The sequence below is a fragment of the Ursus americanus genome, chromosome X (assembly GCF_024610735.1).
Source record: "Ursus americanus isolate L20-20 chromosome X, mUrsAme1.1.p, whole genome shotgun sequence".
NCBI lineage: Eukaryota > Metazoa > Chordata > Mammalia > Carnivora > Ursidae > Ursus > Ursus americanus.
The window spans coordinates 70,535,252-70,555,387 of NC_142164.1; the positions used below are offsets into that span (position 1 = coordinate 70,535,252).

At 38.4% G+C, this 20,136-nt stretch overlaps 1 pseudogene; it reads right to left on the minus strand.

The window, feature by feature from the left end:
- Window positions 1-1,716: 1,716 nt before the first annotated feature.
- Window positions 1,717-1,973, minus strand: LOC123789783 (small ribosomal subunit protein eS27-like pseudogene; annotated as a pseudogene).
- Between the last annotated feature and the right edge of the window lie 18,163 nt (window positions 1,974-20,136).

A 20,136-nucleotide genomic window follows, 5' to 3' on the forward strand; every position in this document is an offset into this window, starting at 1 on the left:
GAAGTTCTTTATAGATCTTGAATACTAGGGCTTTATCTGTTATGTAATTTGCAAATATCTTCTCCCATTCCATAGGTTGTCTTTTAGTTTTGTTGCCTGTTTCCTTTGTTGTGCAGAAGTTTTTTATCTTGATGAAGTCCCAATAGTTCATTTTTGCTTTTGTTTCCCATGCCTTTAGGGACATGCCTTGCAAGAAGTTGCTGCAGCCGAGGTCAGAGAGGTTGCTGCCTGTGTTCTCCTCTGGGATTTTGATGGATTCCTGTCTCACATTCAGGTCTTTCATCCATTTTGAGTTTATCTTTGTGTATGGTATAATAGAATGCTCCAGTTTCATTCTTCTACATGTGGCTGTCCAATTTTCCCAGCAAAATTTATTGAAGAGACTGTCTTTTTTCCATCGGATATTCTTTCCTGCTTTGTCAAAGTTTAGTTGACCTTCAAGTTGAGGGCCCATTTCTGGGTTCTCTATTCTGTTCAATTGATCTACATGTCTGATTTCATGTCAGTGCCATACTCTCTTGATGATCACAGCTTTGAAATATAGCCTGAAGTCAGGCATTGTGATGTCCCCAGATTTGGTGACAAAGTATGTTTAGAGCTACAGAAAACTAATATTAGCCTTGGAAATAAGCCATATATACTGCAGACTGCATTGTAATAATTACCTACTATAAAGTCCACCCTGATTCAAGTTAATGTCATAGCCTTCCCTGAAATAAAGTAGGATCTAGGTAGAGATTCACATCCAGAATAAGTGAGCCAGAAGATAAAGCTGTGGCTCATCTCTCCTCTTTTTTTTTTTTTTTTTTGTACTTTGGGTTAAAACATCTTCCCGGTGGAATTATGGTTTTTTATTTAGGAATGCAAAGAACCTGGACTCAGATTTAAGAAGCATAATTCAGAAACAATAAGCAGAACTAAGCAAATTGCCTTCTAATCTTCCAGTTGCCATATATTTGGAATATGGTAATTAGAAGAATAGAGAGTTTGCTCCATTTGGAGTTTATCTTTGTGTATGGTGTGAGAGAGTGGTGAAGTTTCATTCTTTTGCATGTAGCTGTCCAATTTCCCAGCACCATTTATTGAAGAGACTGTCTTTTTTCCACTGGATGTTACATAATATAATAAAAATATTATTAATAAAAAAAGAATAGAGTTTGCATTGAAATAAACATAACTCTTATTCAATCAATGTTATTAAAAACTTTAAAAGTAAAAGAAAAGATGAATTCATGTTAATTTATAAGATTAATGAAAAAATCAGTGGCACTATTGTCTAAAATTAACAGAATTTGGGAGATAAATGACTATATATAGGTACAAAGAAGTTCCATTAGGAGACACCAGGCCATTTTCTGCTCCAGATTCCTTTTTTAACAAGGAATAACAAGGATGGGGTTTAGATCACGGCCCTCTTTGTCCTGAGATTTTAGTGCGGGTGTTGTCCATCCTTAGAACCATATCCTCATTGTCAGCTCTGTGTAAACACATCAATCACATGCACTTACACTTTCATACTTTAGTATTAAGAACAGTTTACATTGTTTAAACCTTTTTTTTGCTCATAATTAAAATGTTATTGAAAAACTGACACCAAATAGGCGATTGTTGTTGTATACCTTACAATTATTACATTATCTTGGTAGATTAACTGGAATTACTGAACTGATCATGTTTTCTTCCATACAACACAAATTTAGGAGGTTGTGTGGATCATTAGTGCTGCTTTCTTCTAAATGAGCATCCTTCTGTGAGTCTGGCCTTTCCTCCTGTTGGCTGACACAACATTGTTGAACAGCCTACACAAAGAACCACTATTTGATCATTGCTGAAGACTGGTAATTTTGTAGGAACCTGGACATTTTACATCCATAAGATAGGAATCTGAGCTTTGAGCTTGCCATTTCTTTTTATGTTTTTTTTTTCTTTTCCTCTTCCAAGGACGGGTGTGGTAAATATTTAGCCAAAGCCATGTCAATCCTTTCGCAAGCCCAGCCAGTCCCCAATTGCTTGTTAATTTACTAAATTCTTTTACATATGCCATCTTATTCAACCATACCAATGATACGGGGGGGGGAGGGATAACATCATCCTTGTTCTACAAATGAAGAAAGAGATTCAGAGACAGATGTATTCATTCCATTTTAAAATCTAAATAGACAATCTACAAGACCTACCTGAGGAACCATACCCTTCATGAGGAAAACATGGACTGATTCAGACAAATTGAATTCAGAACACTTTTCTCTGAATTTCTATTGCACTTAAAGTATGTTATACGTATTTTAACACTGAAGTGTTATTATTTTTTGTTTACATTGCCCTCTACATTTTATAAATAAATACATAGATTTTAATTCAAAATCCAGAAAACGAGTTTGAATTCTGACCTTGCCACATCCTAGCTGTGTGACATTGGGCAAGATGCCTAAGTTCTCTGAACCTGAGTTCCCCTATCTGTGAAATGAGATTTCCTGCCTCACAAGCTAGTTTTCCTTGTCAAATAAGATAGTGGATGTGAGTTATCTTTCTTTGTTCCCCATCAGGCTGTAATCCCCAGGGAGGCATTGCCCATATATTTATCTTCTGTTGCCCTTTCAACAGACTTGTATTGATAGTAAATATCTGATATCTACTTTTCCATGGAGTGGAAAGTGTAGGAACGCATGGTTTTGTGACAGTAGACATCTTTTATTGTTTTTTGGGTTTTTTTTAAATTATATTATGTTAGTCACCATATAGCACATTCCTGGTTTTTGATGTAAAGTTCAATGATTCATTAGTTGCGTATAACACCCAGTGCACCATGCAATACGTGCCCTCCTTACTACCCATCACCAGCCTATCCCATTCCCCCACCTCCCACCCCTCTGAAGCCCTCAGTTTGTTTCTCAGAGTCCATAGTCTCTCATGCTTCATTCCCCCTTCTGATTACACCCCCTTTCTTTATCCCTTTCTTCCCCTACCGATCTTCCTAGTTCTTATGTTCCATAGATGAGAGAAACCATATGATAGTTGTCTTTCTCTGCTTGACTTATTTCACTTAGTATTATCTCCTCCAGTGCCGTCCATGTTGCAGCAAATGTTGAGAAATCCTTCTTTTTGATAGCTGAGTAATATTCCATTGTATATATGGACCACAACTTCTTAATCCACTCATCTGTTGAAGGGCATCTCGGTTCCTTCCAAGATCTAGCTATTGTGGACAATGCTGCTATGAACATTGGGCTGCATATGGCCCTTCTCTTCACTACGTCTGTATCTTTGAGGTAAATAACTGGTAGTGCAATGGCTGGGTCATAGGGTAGCTCAATTTTTTAAAATTTTTAAGGGACCTCCACACTGTTTTTGAGAGTGGCTGTACCAACTTGCATTCCCACCAACAATGTAGGAGGGATCCCCTTTCTCCACATCCTCTCCAGCAATTGTTGTTTCTTGCCTTGTCAATTTTTGCCATTCTAACTGGCATAAGATGGTATCTTAGTGTGGTTTTGATTTGAATTTCCCTGATGGCTAATGATGTTGAACACTTTTTCATGTGTCTGTTAGCCATTTGTATGCCTTAATTGGAAAAGTGTCTGTTCATATCTTCTGCCCATTTTATGATTTGTTTATTTGTTTCTTGCATATTGAGTTTGAGAAGTTCTTTGTAGATCTTGGATACAAGTCTTTCATCTGTAGCATCCTTTGCAAATATATTCTCCCATTGCGTGGGCTGCCTCTTAGTTTTTTTGACTGTTTCCTTGGCTGTGCAGAAGCTTTTTCTCTTGATGACGTCCCACAAGTTCATTTTATCTTTTGTTTCTCTTGCCTTTGGATATGTGTCATGAAAAAGGTTGCTTTGGCTGATGTCGTAGAGGTTGCTGCCTATGTCTGCTCTAGGATTTTGATGGATTTCTGTCTCACATCAAGGTCTTTCATCCATTTGGAGTTTATCCTTGTGTATGGTGTGAGAGAGTGCTCAAGTTTCATTCTTTTGCATGTAGCTGTCCAATTTTGCCATCACCATTTATTGAAGAGAGTGTCTTTTTTCCACTGGATGTTTTTTCCTGCTTTATCAAATATTAGTTGCCCAAAGAGCCAAGGGTCCATTTCTGGGTTCTCTATTCTGTTCCATTGGTCTATGTGTCTGTTTTTGTGCCAGTACCATGTTGTCTTTGTGATCACAGCTTTGTAGTACAGCTCAAAATCCGGCATTGTGATGCCCCAAGCTTTGTTTTTCCTTTTCAACAGTTCCTTGGCGATTCGGGGCCTTTTCTGGTTCCATACAAATTTACAGACTATTTGTTCCAGTTCTTTGAAAAATGTCCTTGGTATTTTGATCAGGATAGTATTGAAAGTGTAGATTGCTCTGGGTAGCATGGACATTTTCGCTATGTTAATTCTTCTGATCCATGAGCATGGAATTTTTTTCCATCTTTTTTGTGTCTTCCTCAATGTCTTTGAAGAGTGACTTATAGTTTCTAGAATATAGATCCTTTACGTCTCTGGTTAAGTTAATTCCAAGGTATCATATGGTTTTTGGTGCTATTGTAAATGGGATGGATTCCCTAATTTCTCTTTCTTCACTCTCATTGTTCGTGTATAGAAATGCAACTGATTTCTGAGCTCTGATTTTGTATCCCGCCACACTACTGAATTGCTCTATAAATTCTAGTGGTTTGGGGTGGATTCTTTTGGGTTTTCCATATAGAGTATCTATCTTCTGCGAAGAGAGACATTTTGATTTCTTCTTTGCCAATTTGGATACCTTTTATCCCTTTTTGTTTGTGATTGCTGTTGCAAGGACTGCTAGTACTATGCTGAATAATAGTGGCGAGAGTTGGCATCCTTTATGTGTTCCTGATCTTAAGGGAAAGGCTTCCAGCTTTTCCCCATTGAGAATGATATTTGCTGTAGGCTTTTCATACATGGATTTTATGAGATTGAGGAATGTACTCTCTATCCCTACACTCTGAAGGGTTTTAATCAGGAAAGGATGCTGTATTTTGTCAAATGCTTTTTCTGCATGTATATAGAGAATCATGATTTTTGAATTTTTCTTTCTGGATAAAATCTAAGACACTGATAGATTTGCGAATGTTGAACTACCCTTGCATCCCAGGGATGAATCCCACTTGGTCATGATGGATAATCCTTTTAATGTACTGTTGGATTCTATTAGCCAGGATCTTGTTGAGGATTTTGGTGTCCATAGTCATTATGGAAATCGGTCTGTAATTCTCCTTTTTGATGGGGTCCTTGCCTGGTTTGGGCATCAAGATAATATTGGCCTCATGGAATGAGTTTGGTAGCTTTCCTTCTGTTTCTATTGTTTGAAACAGCTTCAGGAGAATAGGTATTATTTCTTCTTTGATTGTTTGGTAGAATTCCCCAGGAAAAGCGTCCAGTCCTCGAGTTTTGTTTTTTGGAAGGTTTTTTATCACTGTTTCAATCTCTTCATAATTAATTGGTCAGTTTAAAAAATCAATTTCTTCCTGTTTCAGTCTTGGTAGTTTATAGGTTTCCAAGAAATCCTCCATCTCTTCCACATTGCTTAATTTATTAGCATAAAGCTGTTGAGAAAAGTTTCTAATGATCCTTCCTATTTCATTGGTGTTGTTTGTGACCTTTCCCTTTTCATTCATAATTTTATTAATTTGGATCCTTTCTCTATTTTTTTGAATAAGTCTTTCCAGTGGTCTGTCAATTTTAATAATTCTTTCAAGGAACCAGCTTCTAGTTCTCTTGATCTGCTCTACTGTACTCCTGGTTTCTAATTCATTGATTTCTGCTCTAATCTTGGTCAACTGCTTTCTCGTGTGTGGATTAGGCCTGTCCCTCTGTTGCTGTTCCAGCTTTTTGAGGTGAGAATACAAAAACTGCATTTTAGATTTTTCTATTCTTTTGAGTGAGGCTTGGTAGGCTATGTATTTTCCCCTTAGGACTGCCTTTGCAGTATCCCATAGGTTTTGGACCATTGTGTTTTCATTCTTGTTGGTCTCCATAAATTGTTTAAATTGATTTTTGATTTCTTGGTTTATCAAATCATTCCTGAGCAGAATGGTTCTTAATCTCCAAGTGTTTGAGTTTCTTCCAAATTTTTCCTTGTGGTTGAGTTCCAATTCAAAGCGTTGTGGTCTAAGAATATGCAGGGAATAATTTCAGTCTTTTGGTATCGGTTGAGACCTGTTTTGTGACCCAGAACATGGTCTATTCTTGAGAATATTCCATGGGCATTAGAATAGAATGAGTATTCTTTGGTTCTGGGGTGTAGTGTTCTATATATATCTAGGAGGTCCAACTCGTCCATTATGGCATTCAAAGCTCTTGTTTCTATGTTGGTTCTGCTCCGGTGCTCTGTCTATTGCTGATAGTGGAGTGTTGAGATCCCCTACTATTAACCTATTTTTATCTATATGTCTCTTTATTCTGGTTAAGAGTTGGCTTGTGTATCTTGCTGCTCCCCTGTTGGGGGCATAGGTATTTATAATTGTCATATCCACTTGTTGGATACATTCTTTAAGAATAATATAGTGCCCTTCTGTGTCTCCAACTATAGTCTTTAGTTAAAAATCCAATCTGTCTGAAATGAGAATTGCTACCCCAGCTCTCTTTTGAGGTTCATTGGAATGAAAGATGGTATTCCATCCCTTTACTTTCAGTCTGGATGTATCTTTAGGCTAAAGATGAGTCTCTTGTAGACAGCAATTGGATGAGTCATGTCTTTTTATCCAATCTGCAACCCTGTGGCATTTTATAGGAGCATTTTAGGTCATTTACATTGAGACTGTTTATTGAGAGATATGATTTTAATGATGCCATGTTGCCTGTAAAGTCTTTGTTTCTATCGGTTGTGACTTTCTGTTCTATATCACTCTTGAGGCCTTTTTACTTTTATAGAACCCCCCTTAACATCCCCTTGGGGCTGGTTTAGTGGTTATGAAATTGGTCAGTGACTGGCGATTCCTGAAAATCTTTATCTCTCCATCATTTCTGAGTGACAGCCTTGCTGGATAAAGGGTCTTTGGCTGCATGTTTGTCTCTGCAAGAGCTTTAAAAATGCCCCCCCCCAACCCTTTCTCTCATTCCAGGTCAGTGTAGACAGGTCTGACAATTCTGATACCTTTGTCTTGGTATGTGAGAAATTTCTTTGCCCTGGCCGCTTTTAATACTGTATCCTTGGATCTAATATTTGCAAATTGCACTATGACATGACGTGGCATAGCTTTGTCGTGGTTGAGCTTGGGAGGGTCCTCTCTGCCTCTTGGACATGAATGCTTGTTTCCTTTGCTAGATTAGTGAAGTTTTCAGCTACAATTTGTTCAAATATCTCTTCTAGACCTTTGTTTTTCTCCACCCCTTCAGGGATGCCGATGATTCTGACATTGGAACGTTTTATTGAGTCATTAATCTCTCGTAACCTATATGCATGAGATTGGATTTTTTTGAGTCCAGATTCTATTTTAGCTTTCTCTTCTACTAACCCATCCTTCAATTCACTGATACGTTCTTCTGCCTCATTCACCCTGGCCATCAGAGCCTCTAGTTTTGACTGCATTTGGCTCATAGAATTTTTAATTTCTGCCAGATTCGCTCTCATTTCCGCCCTTAGAGATTCTATATTCTCATTACCATTTTCATTAATACTTTTTTCAAGTCTACACATTATCTTGACCATTGTTACTCTGAATTCCATTTCTGATAATTTGGTTATATCCATATCCATTAGTTCTGTGGCAGAGGCCACAGACTCATTGTCTTTTCTTTGCTGGGGGGGATTTCTCCTTCTCGTCATTCTGATGAGGAGAGGGTGCGGGGTTGTTCAGAGCCCAAATTATTGACCGGGACCCGGCAGTGCGCACTTGTTTTATAGGGATCTTAGGTATGTGGGCTTCTTGATTTTTCAGCCTGCTTTCTGGCAGAGGGGCCTGCCACGCCAATACTCAGGCAACCCTGTTTGAGTAGAGTCTCTGTGTCCCCTGAGAGGGGGGATGGGGTTGGGCACCCTGTGAGTCGGTATTTCCAGGCTTTTGTTCTCTGACAGCTTTCCCTGGTGGTTTGCTGTGCCTCTTCTGAGAGTCAGAGCAGCAGTAGCCGAATCCCAGCCTCTGTCTCAGAACAGAGGGATCACAGACCATTCTCCACTGATGTTCTGGCCTCTTTAAGTCTGTTTCTGTTGGTGCTGCTCAACCCAGCAGTGTCCCGGGATGTGCGCCCCACACCTGGAGTCCCAGCCCTCACTTCCAGGGCCAGCGCATCTCTGTCCTTTGTGTTTCTAATACCGCCAGCCACCAGCCACCCCTGTGTGATACCGGAGCTCCTGGTCTCAGTCTGGTTCCAGTGAGCACACTGGAGCTCCGGTTTTCAGTCTGGTCGCGCATGTTCCCCGGCTCACGGTCTCAGTCTGCTCTCTCATGGGTGTCAGTCTGTGATTCCGCCAGCTCCCCTGTGCAGGTGGCTACCACTTCCCGGTGCCCAAATGTAGCTGCTCCCTCCCTCTTCCGTTTATCTTCTGATATCTGTGTGCAGTTTCATGGCTCCCCACTTTGTACCTCAATACTCAGTGCTGGAGATGTTCATTTGTAGAGATCCAGATGTATCTTCCTGCATCTCATGCTGATTCCATGGATGTTCAGGATGGTCTGGTACCTATCCAGCTCGACTCAGGGGACCAGCTGAAAAAGGGGTCCCCTACTCCTCCCGACAGTAGATTTCTTCTTAATGGTCATTGTCCAGAGCCTTTGCATCTAATATACCTAAATCTCTTTTTCAGGATCTGATTAAAACTTAACATGCAAATTAGAAAATTAATGGCTTCCACATTTACAAACCTTTTGTTTATAAGAGAAATTGAGGTTTTTAAAAATTTTTAATGCATAAACTCCCCATATTCTGAAATCATTATTAATAATGATTTTAGACACAAACTTTCCATTGGTGGCCATTGTTGTTGCTATTAAACCTTTAACAAGCAGCCACTCCATTCATTGACAGAGATAACTTACTTTAAGATCCTTAAAGCCTGCAACAATATTTATTGGGGAGGTAGTGGAGGAAACATCGGAAAAGAAAAAGAGGGAGTATAGAAGTTGCCGGAAAAGTCTATACCAACACAGTAAATGTGATGCATAATCGCTAGATAAATAGGTATCTTCTTCTTTACCATCATTTATTTCTTGATATTTATAGCAGGTATGAGGGTGATAGGCCTAAATATTATGCTTATGTAGTCAGTTTCTTCCAATGATCTTAAAGTGTGTTATAAATACTATTTTGTTAATTTTTCATAATCCAAAGGGCTATGAAAGAAGCATTTATATTCTATTTTTGTGGTTGCTTGAATATGGTTAGCAGTATCAGTCTCAAATGTGAAGAAATTTTGTTTTTATTTACATTTTGTTAACATACAGTGTAATATTAGTTTCAGGTGTACAATGCAGTGATTAAAAACATACATATAATACCTGATGCTCATTATACAAATGCACTCCTTAATCACCATCACCTATTTAGCCCATCCTCTCACCCACCTCCCCCTGATAATCAACAGTTTGTTTTCTATAGTTAACAGTCTACTTCTTAGTTGGCTTCTCACTCTTCTTTGACTTTGCTCCCTTATTTTGTTTCTTAAATTCCAAATGTAAGTGCAATCATCTGGTATTTGTTTTTCTCTCACTAATTTCCCTCATACCAAATATTCTTTTTATGTTCATCAGTCAATGCACACATTGGGTAGTTACCATAGTTTCACTATTGTAGATAAAGCTGCTATAAACATCAGGGTGAGTGTATCCCTTTGAATTAGTATTTTTGTATACTTTGGATAAAACCTAGTACTGCAATTGCTGATCATTAGGCAGTTCTATTTTTAACTTTTGAGGAACATCCATACTGTTTTCCAAAGTGTCTGCCCCAGTTTGCACTCCCACCAACTGTGTAAGAGGGTTCCCCTTTCTCTGCATCCTCGACAACACCTATTGTTTCTTTTGTTGTTAATTTTAACCATTCTGACTGGTGTGAGGTGATACCTCATTGTAGTATTGGTTTGTATTTCCCTGATGATGAGTGATGTTGAGCATCTTTTCATGTGTCTATTGACTATCTGGATGTCTTTTTTTATGTTCAGTCAGCTAGTATATAGTACATCATAAGTTTTTGTTGTAGTGTTCTGAGTGTCTTCTTTGGAAAAATGTCTTTCCATGTCTTCTGCCCAGTTATTAATTGGCTTATTCATTTTTTTGGGTGCTGGGTTTTATAAGTTCTTTATGTATTTTGGACCCTAACCCTTTACCATATATGCCATTTATAAATATCTTCCCTCATTTCATAGGTTGCCTTTTGCTTTTGTTGATTTTTTCCTTTGCTGTGTAGAAGCTTTTTATTTTGATAAAGTACAAGTAGTTTATTTTTGCTTTTGTTTCCCTTGCCTCAAGAGACATGTCTAGAAAGAAGTAGCTATGACTGATTTCAGACATTACTGCCTGGGTTCTCCCCTAGGATTCTTAACAATTAAGGTCTCATGTTTGTATTTAATCCATTTTGAATTTATTTTTGTGTATGGTATAAGAAAAAGATCCAGTTTCATTGTTTTGCATGTTGCTGTCCAGTTTTCCTAACATAGTTTCTTGAGAAGACTATCTTTTTCTCATTGGATATTGTTTCCTGCTTTGTTGAAGATTAATCAAACATATACTTGTGGGTCCATTTCTGAGCTTTCTATTCTGTTCTATTGGTCTATGTATCTATTCTTATGACAGTACCATACTGTTTTGATTACAGTTTTGTGATATATCTTGAAGTCTGGAATTGTGAGGCCTCCAGCTTTGCTATTATTTCTTAAAGTTGCTTTCACAATTCAGGGCTGTTTGTCGCTCCATACAAATTTTAAGATTGTTTGTTCTAGCTCTGTGGAATATGCTATAGGTATTTGGATGGGGATTGCATTAAATGTGTGGCTATTTTTGGGTTCTTTTTTTTAAGATTTTATTTATTTATTTGACAGAGAGAGAGACAGACAGTGAGAGAGGGAACACAAGCAAGGGGAGTGGGAGAGGAAGAAGCAGGCTCCCAGCAAGGAGCCTGATGTGGGGCACGATCCCAGGACCCTGGGATCACACCCTGAGCTGAAGGCAGATGCTTAACGACTGAGCCACTCAGGCACCCCTATTTTTGGGTTCTATAGACATTTTAAACAATATTTGTTCTTCCAACCCATGAGCATGGAATGTCTTTCCATTTCTTTGTGTTCTCTTCAATTACTTTCATCAGCATTTTATATTTTTCAGATATATTTTTTCAAATGCATTTCTGCACTTACTGACAGGATCATATGGTTCTCCTTTTTTTCATTAGTGTAGTGTAGCACATTGATTGACTTGTGAATATTCAAGTCATATTCACCCCTGCAGCACAGGAATAAATCCCACTTGATTGTGGTGAATAATTCTTTTAATGTAGAGTTGAATTTGATTTGCTAGATTCATATTGAGAATGTTTGCATCCATGCTTATCAGAGATATTGGTCTATAATTCTTTTTGGTGGGGTCTTTGTCTGGATTGAGAATCAAGGCAATGATGGCTTTGTATAGAATTTGGAAGTTTTCCTTCCATTTGTATTTTTTGGAACAGTTCATGAAGAATAGGTATTAACTTTTCTTTAAACATCGGGTAGAATTCCCCAGGAAAGCCATCAGGCTCAGTACTTTTATTGTTTGGAGATTTTTTATTACTGATTAAACTTCTTTGCTGGTTATGAGTTTGCTCAAATTTTCTATTTCTTCCTGTTTCAGTTTTGGCACTTTGTAAGTCTCTAGAAATTTGACCATTTCTTCCAGGTTGTCCCATTTGCTGCCATATAAGTTTTCATAATATTCTCTTAGAATTGCTTGTATTTCTGTGGCACTGTTTGTGATCTCTCTTCTTTCATTCATGATTTTATCTATTTGAGTCCTTTCTCTTCTTTTTGGTAAGTCTGGTTAGGGAATTATCAGTATCATTAATTCATTTGAAGAATCAGGTCTTAGTTTCATTAATCTGTTCTATTGTGGGTTTTGTTTGTTTGTTTATTTGTTTGTCTGTTTCTATACCATTTATTTCTGCTCTAATAATTATTATTTCCCTTCTTCTCCTGGCTTTAGGCATTATTTGCTGTTCCTTTCCTAGCTCCTTTTGTATAAGCTTCAGTTGTGTGTTTGAGACTTTTCTTGCTGCTAGAGGTAAGCCTGTATTGCAATACACTTCCCTCTGAGGACTGCCTTTGGTTCATCCCAAAGCTTTGGACTGTTGTGTTTTCATTTTCATTTGCTTCCATGTACATTTTTTTATTTCTTCTTTAATTTCTTGGTCAACCCATTCATTCTTTAGTAGAATGTTCTTTATCTTCCATGTATTTGTGGTCTTTCCAAATGTTTTTTTGTGGTTGACTTCAAGTTTCATAGCATTGTGGTCTGAAAATATGCGTGGTGTGATCTTGATCTTTTTATACTTGTTGAGGGCTGATTTCTGACCAAGTATGTGATCTATTCTGGAGAATGTTCCATGTGCACTCGAAAGGAATGTGTATTCTGCTGCTTTAGGATGAAATGTTCTAAATATATCTGTTAAGTCCATCTGATCCAGTCTGTCATTCAAAGCCATTGTTTCCTTGATATTCTGCATGGATGATGCATCCATTGTTGTAAGTGGGATGTTAAATGCCCTACTATTATTGTATTATTATCAATGAGGCTTTTTATATTTGTTATTAATTGATTTATGTATTTGGGTGTTCCTAAGTTGGAGGCATAGATATTTACAACTGTTAGATCTTCTTGTTGTATAGACCCTTTGATTATGACTTAATGCCCTTCTTCATCTTTGGTTACGGTCTTTGTTATAAAATCTAGTTTGTCTGATATAAGTATGGCTATTTCAGCTTTCTTTTAGCATCCATTAGCATGATAGATAGAGCTCTATCCCCTTACGTTCAATCTGCAAGTGTCTTTAGATCTAAAATGAGTCTCTTGTAGGCAGCATATAGATGGATCTAATTTTTCTTTTATCCATTCTGATACCCTATGTCTTTTGGATAGAGCATTTAGTCCATTTACATTCAGAGTGATTATTGAAAGATATGAATTTAGTGCCATTGTGTTATCTATAGTGTTGGTGTTTCTGGTGATGTTCTCTGGTCCTTTCCAGTTTTTGTTGCTTTTGGTCTTTTATTTCTCCACTCAAGAGCCCCCCTTAAAATGTATTGCTAGGCTGGTTTACTGGTCATGAAGTCCTTTACTTTTGTTTGTCTGGGAAACTCTTTATCTCTCTTATTCTGAATGGCAGTCTTGCTTAAAGAATTCTTAGCTGCATATATTTACCAGTCAGCATGTTGAATATTTCCTGCTACTTCTTTTTGGCCTGCCAAGTTTCCATGGACAAATCTGCTGCATACCTGATTTCTCCTCCCTTGTAGGTAAGGACTATTTTCCCTTGCTGCTTTCATGATTCTTTCCTTGTCTGTGTAGTTTGTGAATTTGATTGATATGCCTTGGTAATGGTCTGCTTTTGTTGAATTTAATGGGAGTACTCTGTGCTTCTTGGATTAGATGTCTGTGTCCTTCCCTAGGTTAGGGCATTTTTCAGCTATAATTTGCTTGAATAAAGCTTCTGCCCCTTTATCTCTCTCTTCCTTTTCTGGGACTCCTAGGATATGAATGTTATTATGTTTTAAGTTGCTGCGTTCCCTATGTCTACCTTCATGGTCCATTATTTTTTTCTCCCTCTTTTCAGCTTCATTGTTTTCCATAGTTTTGTCTTCTGTATCACTGATTCACTTCTTTACTTTGTGCATCATTGTTTTTATGGCCTCCATTTGGGATTGTATCTTGGTTGTAGCATTTTTAATTTTGGCCTGACTAGATTTTAGTTATTTTACTCTGCAATAAGAGATTCTCTAGTATCTTCTATCATTTTTTCAAACACAGCTAATCTTCTTGTTAGTGGTTTTAAATTCTAGTTCAGACATCTTACTTGTATCTGTATTGATTAAATCCCTGGCCATGAGTTATACTTCCCCCTTTTTTTTTCCTTTTGGAGTGACTTTTCTGTCTCATATTTTTGTCCAGAAAAAAAGAAAGAAACAAAACAAGCAACAAAGAAAAAAAATCAAGCCCCCCCAAACTAGGTCCTGGGTGTGTTTTGTTCTGCTTGTTAAAAACATCTTCATCCCCAGGTGCCTGGGTGACACAGTCAGATAAGCATTCAACTCTTGGTTTTGGCTTAGGTCATGATCTCAGGGTTGTGAGGTCAGGTCCCACATCAGGCTCCATGCTCAGCGTAGAGTCTGCTTAAGACTCTCTCTCCCTCTCCCTCTGCCATCCCCCACAAAATAAATAAAATCTTAAAAAAATCTTCATCCCTCAATAAATAAATTAATTAAAAGAAAGTTTAAAAAATCATATATATAAAGTATATATAAAAATAAAAATTAAGAAAACTTAGTAATAAAAATTTAAGAAAAGAATTGAAAAAAGTAGAAAACAATCAAAAAATAATCATAAAAAAATAAGGAATAAAAGTAAAGAGGAAGCTATATCCCATTTTCTGCTGGAGCTGAGGATTTGCAGCATTCTATGATCAGTAAACTTGGTGTGAGTTGTTCGTGCTGTTCTTATGGGGGAGGGTCCTGTTCCATTGATTCTCAGGTGGACTTACCCTAGTGGAAATATGCCTCCAATACACATTGGGGCAGGGCTTGGTGTACACGGCTCCAGCCTCCAGTAGGTGGTGCTGTATTTCTTCCTGAAGGCTTTCAGTGCTAATGGTTGAATGAATGTGGCTGTGTCCCATTCTCTAGCCCCAGAGCTGAAAGTTCACACCTCCCACTCCTCAGTGAGCCCTTACAGATGAGCAATCAATCATTCGTGTCCCCAGTTCCCCTCAAAATCTTACATTCACCCTGCATATGTCCGGGCCTTTTTATCTCAGGCATGTGACTAAGTTTCAAAACTCCAAATTTTAGGGACTCCAGCAGCACGTACCTGCATTTTTCCTCCCCAGGGAGAGTGTCACCGCACTTTTGCCATTTGCTGGCCCATCCCAGGAAATCAGTTGCACGACCACACAGTGGTTCTCAGTTTATGGCAAAACAGAGCAGAAAGCAGGCACCAAGACCTGCTATACTCAGCCAGCTTCCACACTCCTATTCCTGGGAACAGTGCAGCATGTTGTTGCCACACATTCTTCTTGCAACCCAGGTGACCTTCAGACCTTGGTGTCACACCTGGGTTTCCACCTCTTTCCCACCTGAGCACTTTTATTTTTTTTTATATATTTTTATTTTTTATAATGATTTTTTATTATATTATGTTAGTCACCATACAGTACATCCCCGGTTTCCGATGTAAGGCTCGATGATTCATTAGTTGTGTATTACACCCAGTGCACCATGCAATACGTGCCCTCCTTACTACCCATCACCGGCCTATCCCATTCCCCCACCCTCCTCCCCTCTGTAGCCCTCAGTTTGTTTCTCATAGTCCATAGTCTCTCATGTTTCATTCCCCCTTCTGATTACCCCCCCTTTCTTTATCCCTTTCTTCCCCTACCGATCATTCTAGTTCTTATGTTCCATAGATGAGAGAAATCATATGATAGTTGTCTTTCTCTGCTTGACTTATTTCACTTAGCATTATCTCCTCCAGTGCCGTCCATGTTGTAGCAAATGTTGAGAACTCGTTCTTTCTGATAGCTGAGTAATATTCCATTGTATATATGGACCACAACTTCTTAATCCAGTCATCTGTTGCAGGGCATCTCGGCTCCTTCCACGATTTAGCTATTGTGGACATTGCTGCTATGAACATTGGTGTGCATATGGCCCTTCTCTTTACTACGTCTTTATATTTGGGGTAAACACCCAGTAGTGCAATGGCTGGATCATAGGGTAGCCACCTGAGCACTTTTAAGCTAGGCACGTCCCCCAGTGTAGCAGACATCTAAAAGTCCAGATTTTGTGCTTTGCTGCTCATAATACCTCACAGTAGCCTCCATTTGCAGGCTCCCTCCCTGTCCCCATAGCTATATCTCCCCCAAATCAACTCTCCACACTTCCTGCCTTTCCAAAGGTGGCTGCTTTTCTACTAGTAGACTTGACAGTTTTTGTTCTCTCAGACCTCTGACTTTTTGGGTGTTCAGAATTATTTGATAACTGTCAATACAACTCAAACACAAGGGATGAGACAAACTTAGGGTACCCCTAACACTCTGACATCTTCATTGACTTAATTTATTTTCTGGTTATCAGTCTGCTCAAGAGTTCTATTTCTTCCTGTTTCCGTTTTCATGGTTTATATGTTTCTAGGAATTTATCCATTGTTGCAAATTATCCAAGTTTTTGGCATATAGTTTTTCATAATATTTCCTTATAATTGTATTCATGTGGTATTGGTTGTTTCTCCTCTCTCATTTGTGATTTTATTTATTTGTGTCCTTTCTCTTATATATTTGATAAGTGTCACTTGAGGTTTATCAATTTTATTAATTTCTTCAAAGAACAAGCTCCTGGCTCCATTTGTAAGTTCTTTTTTTTTTCTCATTTCTATATCATATATTTCTGTTCTAAACTGTATTATTTGCTTCCTTCTGCTGGCTTTAGGCTTTATTTGTTGTCCTTTTCCTAACTCCTGTGGGTGGTTAGTTTGTTTACTTTCTTCTTGCTTCTTGAGGTAGACTTGTTTTGCTATGTATTTCCCTCTTAGGACTGCTTTTGCTGCATCCCAAAGGTTTTTGGACCATCGTGTTTTCATTTTCATTTGGTTCCATGTGGGTATTTTTTTTATTTCTTCTTTGATTTCCTGGTTAATCCATTCATTTTTTAGTAGCATATTGTTTAACCTTCATGTATTTGTGGTCTTTCCAAATTTTTTCTGATGGTTGACTTCTGATTTCATAGCATTGTGTCAGAAAAGGTACATGGTAAAACTTCAATCTTTTTTTATTTGTTGAGTCCTGTTTGGTTACCTAACATGTGATCTATCCTGGAGAATTTCCCATATGTACTTGAAAAGAATGTGTATTCTGCTGTTTTAGGATGGAATGTTCTGAATATATCTGATAACTCCATCTGGTCCAGAGTGTCATTTAAAGCCATTGTTTTTGTGTTAACTTTCTATTTAGATGATCTGTCCATTGATATAAGTGGGGTATTAAAGTCCTCGACTATTATTGTATTATTATTGATTAGCTCCTTTATGTTTGTTATTAATTTTTAAAAATATTGGGATGCTCTCATTTTAGGTGCATAAATATTTAAAATCATTAGATCTTCTTGTTGGATTGGTCCCTTTGTGATTATATAGTGCCTTTCTTTGTCTCTTGTTACAGGTTTGTTTTAAAGTCTAGTTTGTCTTATAAATGTACTGCCACTCCAGTTTTCTTTTGACATCCATTTGCATGATAAATGTTTCTCCATCCCCTCGCTTTTAATCTGCAGGTGTCTTTAGGTCTAAAATGAGTCCCTTATAGGCAGCATATATGGGTCTTTTTTTTATTCATTCTGACATGCTATGGCTTTTGATTGGAGTGTTTGGTCAATTTACATTCAGAGTAATTATTTATACAAATGTATTTATTACTATTTTTATTACTTTTTTTGTTGTTGTTTCTGGAGATTTTCTCTGATCTTCCTTGTGTTTATTACTTTTGCTCTCCCTTTGCACTAAAAAATCTTCTATAATATTTCTTGTGGGGCTTGTTTAGTGGTCACTAACTTTAATTTTTGTTTGTTTGGGAAGCTCTTTATCTTTTCTTCTTCCTGAATGACAGCCTTGCTGGATAGAGTATTCTTGGCTGCAGATTTTTTTCCTTTCTTAAAAAATTTATTTAAGTAATCTCTGCACCCCATGTGGGGCTCAAACTCACAACCCCAAGATCAAGAGTCCCATGCTCCACCAACTGAGCCAGCCAGGTGCCCCTACATTCTGCACTTTCAATATATCATGCCATTCCCTTCTAGTTTGCCAATATTCTGTTGAGAAATCTACAAGTAGTGTTATGGGTTTTCCCTTGTAAGTTATGGCCTACTTTTATGTTGTTGATTATTTATCAGTATATTTTGCAAAGTTAATAACAATGTATCTTGGTATTGGCCTGCTTTTGTTGATTTGGATGAGAGTTCTCTGAGCCTCTTGGATCTGGATATCTGTTTCCTTCCCCAGATTAGGGAAGTCTTTGGCTGCTCTTTTTTCTTTTCTTTTTTTTTAAATATTTTATTTATTTATTTTAGAGAGAGAGAGCACACAAGTGAGCAGGGGGAGAAGTACAGGGAGAGGGAGAGAGAGAGAATTGAAGCAGACTCCATGCTCAGCACAGAGCCTGATGTGGTGCTTGGTCTCACGACTGTGAGATCATGATCTGAGCCAAAACCAAGAGCTGGACACTTAACTGACTGAGCCACCCAGGTGACCCTCATCTAGTCTTTTTTTCAAATACATATTCTGCCTCCTTTTCTCTCTTCTCCATCTGGAACTCCTATAATAAGAATGTTATTACATTTGATGGATTCGCTGATTTCCCTAAATCTATTCTTATGGTCCATAATTGTTTGATTCTTTTGTTCTTCTCCATACTTTCCTATACATTGTCTTCTACATCATTAATTCATTCTTGTGTTTCTTCCAGCCTGCCATGCATTACATCAAGGATGTTTCCAATCTCTCCTTTACTACACTCTTCCTGTTTGATCAATTCTTTTTTTTATTTAACTCTTTTATCTCTGTGCCAAGAATCTCACTGATTTCTTCTATTCTTTTTTTTTTTAAGCTCAGTGAGTATTATGATTATTGCTTTAAATTCTCCATCAGGCATTTTACTTATATCTGTTTTCCTTAGATCTCTGGTCATAGCCTTATCTTATTCTTTCATTTGGGATGAATTCCTCTGTCACTTTGTCTAATCCTCTGCCTTCTCTGTGTTAGAAAAGCCAGTTATGTCTCTTGCTCCTGCAAGTAATGGCCTTATGAAGAAGAGGTCATGTAGTGCCCAGTGCTGGGTGCTTCAGGGAGTATCACTTGTGTGTGCTGCATGTGCTTTTCTGTTGTGTTTTAGCTGTTCTATCCCTTCAGGCCAGTCATTTGCAGAGGCTCCTTGACAGCTGTGGGCAGTGTTTGGTCCCTGACCTGAATGTGTTGAGTTTTAACTAGTTGTGCTCTGGTCTGCTTTGAATGAGATGTGACACCACCTGCACCAGAACTGAGGCCCTGCAGAAATCTTTTGCAAGGAGACATAGTGTGGGCAGAGGTTGTGCTGGTCTTCAGGAGGGGGGGCCTGCTACACTGGGACTGAAGCAAACTTGACCGAGGGACAGTTCTATGAGAGTGCAGGGGTCTCAGGCCTGGTGTATGCAAGTTAGGCAGCCAGTGTTGGTGCTCTGCTGCTTTTCACAGGTGTCTCTGTGTCGATGTTAAGGTGTAGTGGAGGGAAATGGCACAGGCCAGTTCCTTTGTTGCAAGAGAGGCATCTTCATGAACATTGCTTCTCAGGGACCTGCTCTAAGAAGAGTGAATAATCTCCCCCACTGTGTACCTCAGGCATTTTTCAGATTGCTGTTTCCATGCTGTCTGCTCTTGGGTTGTTTGCCTGCCTTCTCTCCAGAAACAGCAGAGTGCCCTCTGGTCTCCATAACAGCCAGGTGGTTGGACCTTATCCCAACCAGTGATCTTTAAAACTCTATGCTTTAATTCCTGCTGCTTGGAAGAAGATATGAAATTCAGCCCCTCTCCTTTTCTAATCCAATAGCTTTGAGAAAACATTCTCCTTGGGCATTCTCCTGTGTGCTCCTCACTCTTTTGACCTTCTCTGGGACCACAGCTCTCTTCCCTCCAGAGTACCTGCAATCTATTTCTCCCCTAAGTCATGTCTTAGCACTTCCTACGTTCTTCACTGTAGCTTCTTCTCTCCTTTTGGTTGTGGAGTTTGTTCTATCATTCTTCAGGTATATTTCCGGGGCTTTTAGGATGGTTTCATATTTATCTAGTTGTGTTAGTGGGACAGGCAACCCCAGAGTCCTCCCAACCTGCCACCATCTTCCTCTCTCAGTAATTATTTCCATTAAATTCATTTCATACATGAGTTCCACTTACTGTAAGGTTGGATACAAATACCTAGGCAGCTTGGTGTTGT